The 8,772-nt window shown below is 42.5% G+C and overlaps 1 pseudogene; it reads right to left on the reverse strand.

Moving 5' to 3' along the window:
* Positions 1-213: 213 nt before the first annotated feature.
* LOC116285788 (putative ribosomal protein uL10-like) lies at positions 214-6,978 on the reverse strand (annotated as a pseudogene).
* Between the last annotated feature and the right edge of the window lie 1,794 nt (positions 6,979-8,772).

Raw genomic sequence — 8,772 nt, forward strand, 5'->3', positions numbered from 1 at the left:
AAATTGGGAAGAGCAAGAAAACTGATTCTCTCGTCGAGTCCCTGGGAGAAGCCCAGTCCTGCAGACAGGGCCAAACAAACTCAAACGTCTTGCCTCCAGAACTGTGAGAGGATAAGTCTCTGTGTGTGTGTGTGTGTTTTGTTTTTAAGAGAAGGACGCCTTTATTTCCTTGTTTCACAAGTAAAGCTGGCTGAGTTGGTTGCTTTTTGGTGATTAGTCAACAAGACCAAGTCCCATGTCCTCGCCTGACTCCTCCAACTCTTCCTTTGATCCAGCCTTGACTGGGGCTGCAGCCACGGGGCAAATGGACCAGCCAAGAAGGCCTTGACCTTTTCAGTGAGTGGGACGGCGTGATCAGTCTCCACAGACAAAGCCAGGACCCGCTTGTACCTACTGATATAGAATGGGGTTCGGATGCAGCAGTTGGGTAACCAGTCTGGCAACATGGCAGACACCCTCTGGGAAGCGAGAATGCACTCTCCTCTGATGTCAAACACCTGCTGGACCGTCAGCTCAAAGGAGAAGGGGGGGATGCTCAGCGTGTTCAGCGATGCAGCTTCTCTGGCTCCCACTTTGTCCCCAGTCTTAATCAGCTGCAAAACACTCAGGATTTCAGTGGTGCCCCTGGAGATTTTCATGGTGATGCCTAAAGCCTGGAAGAAGGAAATCTTCTCGGGTCCCAGACCAGTGTTCTGGGCAGGCACAGTGACTTCACACAGGGCTGTGGCACTGGCATGGCGGCCAGTCAGATGTCGTGGATCCCAGTAAGGTCCTTCTTGGTGAACACAAAGCCCATGTTAGCCCAGATGTGTGGCAACAATTTCTCCAGAGCTGGGTTGTTGTCCAGGTCCCTTGATGGCCTTGTGCCTCACTGGATCCTTGCCCATCAGCCCCACGGCCTCCCACAAGGGACATGCAGACCTGCTGCATCTGCCTGGAGCCCACATCGCCTCTCCCACAATGAAGCACTTGGATAATCATCCGGACGTTGGATGATCTTTAGGAAGTCATTGGACTTCGGAGTCGCCAGCCTTCCCTGGGCATCACAGCGATGTGTCAGAGATTGCCACTCAGGGTTTAAAGAGGATGTCGCTCACGTGAGGTCGCCTGGCGAGAGCTAAATATGTGTGTTTTTAAGTCACCAAGTTTGTGGTGATCTGTTACAGCAGCAATGGGAAACTAATGCACCATGTGATCAGAAGGTAACACAGCAATATTAACTTGACACACACGCTGTATCTAAATCCCACAGAGGCTGAGTTCTAATATTGTATTTGGAAATTTTATATCAGTATTCATGAGAGAGTTGGTCTGTACTTTTCCTTTATGCACTATCTTCATCAGGTTTTGGTGTCAGGTTGTGCCAGTCTCTTAAAAAGAAATGAGAAGTCTTTCTACTTTTTCTAAGTTCTAAAACAGCTTAAAGAGCGGTGGAAAGCATAGAATGCCTTGCTGCGGCGTTCCAGTGAGAGCTAGCTCCTGCCAACATTCTTAATTTCTTCCACAGTCTTTTTAAATTTTAATAATCACAGCAGTGCATCAGGCAAGCTGTTTACGCACATCTTCTTAAAACCCCCACACAATATCTCCATGGGGTAGGTTCTAATTGTTTGTGTCGCATTAAGGGAAACTGAGGATGAGAGAGGGGAAGTGATTTGTTCAGGTTACAGAGCTCAGACCTGAAATGAGAGTCTGGTTCCAAGCACCACACTTTTTAACCTTTGCTTTAGTAATGTCTCCCAGTTTCAAACTTCTTGCATGCTTTTAGTAATCTATATTTTCTTAGAAAAACCTCTCATTGCACTTACGTTACTAAATCTATAGCATAACATAGAAAATCATCTCTCAGTTCTTTAAATTTCGTCTGTATTCGCGGCTGCCTCTCCTTTCTTACTCTAAATTTTGCAGAGCTATGCTTGTTGTCTTTCTCCTTGAATTGACTGCTTTATAGATCATCTATTTTTGTGCAGTTGATTAGCTCTTTTTTTAAAATTTAAGTACAGTTGATTCACAGTGTTGTGTTACTTTCTGCTGTACAGCATAGTGATTGTTATACACACATATATTCTTTTTCATTATAGGTTACTAGATACTGAATGTAGTTCTCCCTGCTATGTAGTAGATCTTGTTGTTTACCTATTTTATATATAGTAGTGTGTATCTGCTAATCCCAAATTCTTAATTTATCCCTCCCCTCCTTTCCCCTTTGGTAACCACGTTTGTTTTCTATGTGAGTCTGTTTCTGTTTTGTAAATAAGTTCATTTGTGTCATTTTTTAGATTCCACATATAAGTGATATCGTATGATATCTGTGTTTATCTGACTTCACTTAGTGTGATAATCTCTTGGTCCATCCATGTTGCTGCAAGTGGCATGATTTCACTTCTTTTTATGGCCGAGTAGTATTCCACTGTGTACATGTATGAATATATAGCAGATCTTCTTTTCAATTAATCTATTTTATTGCCCTCTCTTTCTCCACCAGCTATCAGACTTAATTTTTCTGTTTTCAAATCAGTAATTAAGGTTTTAAAATGTTTTCTTTTCTTCTATTTGCCCTAAGTATGCTCTGTTGTTTTTCTCTAGTTTCTTCACTCACTAAATGTTTATTGGCTGCTAAATATGTGCCAGACATATTCAGTTGCGTCCTCGACTCATTTTCATCCTTTCTAATTTAGTAATTGATGAATTTAGGTCTATACATTTCCTTCCAAGTGCAGCTTTGGCTACATCCTAAAATTTTCATAATGTAGTGTTTGCAGTATTAATATTTACCAAACATTCTGTAATTGCAATTTTTGTTCCAAGAAGTTTTGGGTTATTCTCCCTTTATCTATTTATAGCAGCACTGAATCATAATCAGAGAATATAGTTTATTCTATCTGTACATTTTAGAATGTCTCATAGATCAAGAGATCAAGTTTTGTAAATATTCCACGGACATGAAAATCCTGTGTATTCCCTAGTTGCCAGATCTGGAAGTCAATATTAGTATTAATATTAATTGATATAAGAGCATATTTATTCTTTCAATTATTCAGCTCCTTTGGATTTCTCTATATTTTGCCAGTTTAACAGACAGTAACTGAAAAGGGTATGCTAAATACGGAGCCTTCTTTTATTCAGCAGGATTTGTTGTATATGTGCTAGTTTATCAGCGATGGTACAGGCTGTCAGCCAGGGTATAAAAGTAGAGCTAAGCAGGAACATGAGACTGGCAGGCCCTGCAGAGTATCTCCTCAGTTTTATTTTCCCAGTAGAATCCCTCTGGGTTGTTAATACCCAAACTATATTGAACACATGTATTTGTCAATATGTTTTTGGCTGATGTTTACATAGGAAAAAATTGTATTTACATCCCAAAACCTCAGTTCAACATTTTAACAAAACAACATGCAGAAAAGTCTGAACTTAATTTCCAAATGCAAATGGCAGTTTATCAGAATCATGTGCAGATGTTTTGAAAAGCAGGCTGGGTGGGAACTGCATGTACTGCTGCCACCAAGTCACTGGCCTTTGTTGGTTTTGTTTATTAAGGTATAATTTATATAATTAAAAATATGTTCTTTTAAAAAGTGTACATTTCGGCAGTACACCTTTTAACCTCCACTACAATCAAAATACATGTTGATCACTCCCAAATTCCCGTCTACCCTTTGTAGTCAGCTCCCCTCCCCACCCCTGCCACCCTGGTCGCCTCTGATCTATTTTCTGACCCTACAGTTTTGCCTTTTCACAATGACATTTACATGGAGTCATGCAGCAGGTAGCCTTCTGAGTCTGGCTGCTTTCACTTAGCATGATGAACTTGCAATGCATTTGTGTTGACGTGTGTCTCATAATTCTTCCCATTGCCAATAACAGTCCACTGTATGGATAGACCAGTCCATTTCTCCATCCGCAACTGACGAACACTGAGTAGTTTCCAGATTTTGATTCTTATGGATAAATGCTATAAATTCACATGCAGGTTTTTGTTTGAACATCAATTTTCGTTTCTTTTGGCTGAGTATCTAAGAGAGGGACTGCTGGGTCATGTGACTATTGTATGTTTCTCTTGATAAGAGACTGGCAAACCGTCTTCCACAGTGACTGAGCCATTTTACATTTCCACCAGCAATGAATGAGGATTCCTGTTGCTCCGTGTCCTCATCAGCACTTGGTACTGTCAGCTTTCATTTTTAATGTTAGCTGTTCTAATAGGTGCATTTCCCTCGTGACAAATGAGGACGAGGAACTTTTCAATGAGCTTTTTTGTCATCCATATGTCTTCTTTGAGGAAATCTCTGTTTCAATTTTTTGCCCATTATAAGATTGGATTCTTTATATTTTCTAATATTGAAAGTTCTATATAGATTCCTGAATCAAGTCTTTTATGAGATGTGTAACGTGAGCATATTTTTTTTCCTGTCTGTGGCTAGTCTTTTCATCCTTTTAACAGTGTTTTTGGAAGCGTGGAAGTTCTCGATTTTGATGCTACCCAAGTTAGCAATCTTTTTTCTTTTATAGATAGTGTTTTTGATGTCATATTTGAGAAATCTTTACCTAATTCAAAGTCACAAGCATTTTCTTCTAGAGGTTTTCTAGGTTTAGATTTTTCATTTACGTGTTAGTTAGATCCATTGTGATTTAGATGTTGTAATTTTGACAGAGAAGGATCTCTTAAGCATTTTACAAGCCAAGATGATAGTTGTTACATATACAGGCATTTTGCTATGTTTCAATTAATGTTTTAGGAAATTATCTTAGAGGTTTGGCTTGTTACAGAATGCATTATCCTGATTTAAAATAATGATCAGTGTTTGGGGGCAGAAGTTATGTTTTTCTGGAACACATTATTGATGTTAAGTGAGACACGCTTGTTTTCGTTGAAATGGAATTGTACCTCGAGCTCTCTTATTTGACGGCAGCACAAACTCTCCTTCTCATAATTACTATTCAAAAGCAGGGTCAAAATAAATAAGAATGGAAGAGACTGTATTCAGGTCCCTCGAATATGAGTTTATTTGCTTTGTTTTAGTCCCACTGAACATCCTTGCTTACAAAACCATGCTACTCCTCTAAAAAATGACTGAAATTTTAATAAGCTGGAGGAAGCAGGTGCCCAGGGGAGGATGGATCTGTTGCACTGTCAGAAAACCCCTCTGCCAGCACACACGCAGATAAAACATGCACGGCAGAAGGAATGAAAAGAATCAGCCAACTAAGGAGAATCATACAGATTGTGTCTGCACCTGACAAAACTGCCAGTGGGCAGAGCATTCCATTCTTCTTTGTATTCACTCCCTTTTTTGTTTGAATTTTTTTTACTGTGAGTAACTCAGCTTGATGTGTTTCTTGCCGGAGATTTTCAATAAATCATCAAGAACTACATATATAATCAGATAGTTCCTCACAACATTTATTCACTTATTCATTCTTCCATTTACCTAATATCTACTGATGCTTCCTCCACACTTAACATATAACAGTGAAGGAGGGAGCTGCAGTGCTTTGGTTCAAGGGCACTTAGCAATTTGATGGGCAGTGGACAGAACTCAAACTTGGAGGCTCTTGAGGAATGTCCACCACTATCACTACAGGAATTAGGGTCTGTTGACAGGCACATAATCATGGCAGAGTTGCTGGGGGTTCCAGGTGCTGCATCCAGCACGGGTCATGCTGTGGCTCTGGCGAGTTTGGGCGATGGGCTCCTGAGGATGCTCGGGAGCGGAAGTACATTTTCCCTTGTGTGTTAGCTTCTTGCTTCTGCTGTAACAAATGACTATAAACTTGGTTGCCTGAAACAACCCAAATATATTACTTTCCAATGCTGGAGGTCAGACATCTGAAATGGGTGTCACTGGGCTAAAATCAATGTGTTGGCAGGATTTTGTTCCTTCTGGAAACTCTAGGGGAGAGTCTGTTTCCTGGCCTTTTCCAGTTTCTACAAGCCACCTGCGCTCCTTGCCGTATCGTCCCCTTTCTCCACCTTCAAAGCTCCTAGCATAGAATCTTCAGCTCTCTCTCTGACTCTAACACTCTTGCTGCCCTCTTCCACTTCTAAGAACACTTGTGATTACATTGGGTCCATCCAGATAATCCAGGATAATCTCCTCATCTCAAGATCCTTACGTTAATCGCACCTGTAAGGTCCTTTTTGCCATGTAAGGAGACATATTCGCAGGTCCTGGTAATAAGGATATGCACATCTCTGGGGGCCATTACTCTGCCTGATATACCTTGGGTTTCCTGGGCCTGTCATTTGGCTCACGCCCTCCAAATAGGCCTTGCATCTTTCATGATGCCCTGTGCTCAGAAGCCCTGGGCACTATTCTGGGTATCTGAAGTTAGGCAGCAGGAAGTCTGTGGATATGTCATTAAACTGATAATCACTCCTGGTCCAGGAGATCATGTAGGAGCTTATATCAGACCCTGGAACTTCAAGAAAGCTGTTGATGTCAGGACATTGGAGTGAAACTGGCAGGACCAGGGGACTCATGACAGCTACATCCGATAGTTAGCTGGAAATAAAAACCTGAACATGAGATAAACAACAATACGGTCCTCTCTTGTATCCCTCCCCTCCAACTCCAGCCTCCCACCTCCAACTCTATAGGTTAGACTCAAAGCATCTTGTAGGTGAGAAGTTTCACTCCCTGCTGCTCTGCCCCAGTTGTGGATGCTCGAAGGAAGATACAACTACCTGGACTGGGACCAGCTTGCACCAGGTGGCTGATGGGTCCTTTTGAACCAGAGTCCAGCTCACACATTTGGAATGAATGGATTTTGACCAAAAATCTCCTTGCATTTTGAAGAGAATTCAAAACACTCTCTGGTTCAGAGAGGAACTTGAGGTGCTAGATGGCAAGCTTAAGCACAGCTGGTTAATTTCTGTTCCAACATTTCTTCCAAGTGGACACAGGACCCACCCACCTGGGTCCCCGAGCACCAAACTTCACAGTAGTCTGGGTGGGCGGTACCCAGCTCTGCATCCATGTTGCTTTCTCTCTACGGCTGACTGCTTGGGCTAAGAATAGAAAACCTGCTGCACCCCTGCCACACTCCTGCCACTGCTTCTCCTCAGACCCCTGGTGACACAGCCCTGGTCCCAGCAAACACAGCCAGTGCCCAGTAGCATTTTGAGCCAGTGGCCGCAGCCCAGGCCAGTTCACTATGGGTCACTCCTCAGAGATCCTGTTGGTGCAGCCTGCTGGCCTGGCCCTAACAGAGGGCCCTGGGTCCTGAATATTATCTACTTGGATGGATCTCTTGGGCATCCCAGGAGCCCTCCTTGAGTGGGCTGCTGACAGCTTGTGTGAGGAGACCTGCCTCTTGGTTCCCCCATCAGGTGTGGCAGGCAAGCCTCTGTTGGTACAATCTGATGGGAAATGACCCAGCAGCAGCCTACAAGTCTCCAGACTTGCAAAGAAACCTGGGTAGTAGAGCACAGAGCAGCCAGGGCTCTGAGATTGGAGCCGCTGTGTCAGTGGGCAAGGCTGGTGTCACGAGGTAGGCAGCTGAGCCCTGGCCTCCCCCTTTTCCTCAGCTGGCGAAGCCTCTGTGTATGGAGGAGTTTATGGTTTCCTCCTCCTCGGAGCCAATAACGAGTGTCTTCAAACCCAAGGATAGGTGGTCCTTACCATGCAGCCAACAGGACAGGGTGGATTCATGACTCCGTCATTTATGGTGAGCCGCACTACACCCTGCGCGGGCTCCAGCTCTGAACTCTGGAGGGGTGAGCTTGAGGCTGGAAAAAATGAGTGGAGGAGGTCTTTTTCTGAATTATTAAAACTAATCTGTATTTTCTAAAACGAATCTAAATGCAGAACTTACAGGTACTGAAGCAGTCCAAGAGGCTGACACATGGATTTTGAAATACCTTTGGGAAAAAATGGACGTAGGTGGCTCAGGGAAAAAGGTCAGTTTCCTCCTGTGGAATCTACTTCGGGTCCTAGGGGACACTGGCCACAAAGCGCTGTCATATTCTGGCTGTAGATTAGTATTTCCAAGGGATGCGTGAGCTGAGGGCAATCAGCCAGTTGATGGGGGGACTTCTCTTCATAGAGGCATTTTAGAAAATAAAGGAAAACAGAACGATAGAATTAGAATGTGACCATTTTGCAACCCTTTACGAAATAGATGAACTAGTGGATCAGAGAATGACACTCAATGGCTGTTAATATCACAAAAAGAATGATGTGTTCCTGGATGGAAGAACACGACACCGTTTGTAAAGTATTCTTGTTTAAAAAAAAAAAATCAAATGTGAACTCGATGAAGCTCTTCATCTAACTGCCAGTTTAAAGAAAACACACGGGACAGAGGAACATGCTAAACACCACCACAGGGCTGCGACCAGCAGGGTCCAGGCTGCGGGAAACCCTGCAGGTCAAATGGCTCAGTTTCTTCAATAAGTAAGCCTGAAGAGAGAAAAAGGGAAGCTACATGAGAAAAAGACTTCAGTCACATACCAGGAGGAAAGAGGGTGGGAAGGGGTAAATTGGGAGTTCAAGATGTACAAATATTAACTACTATATATAAAACAGATAAAAAACAAATTTCTGTATAGCACAAGGAACTATATTCAATTTCTTGTAATAACCTATAATGAAAAAAATATGAAAACAAATATATATATATATATGTATGATGGAACATGATGCTGGACACCAGAAACTGACACATTGTAACCGACTATACTTCACTTCAAAAAAAAAATCCAAATAAAATTTCTAAATACTTTAGCAGCAGCGACAACAACAAAAATCATCCCAGTAAAATGAGAAGTGA

This window comes from Vicugna pacos, chromosome 27 (assembly GCF_048564905.1).
Source record: "Vicugna pacos chromosome 27, VicPac4, whole genome shotgun sequence".
NCBI lineage: Eukaryota > Metazoa > Chordata > Mammalia > Artiodactyla > Camelidae > Vicugna > Vicugna pacos.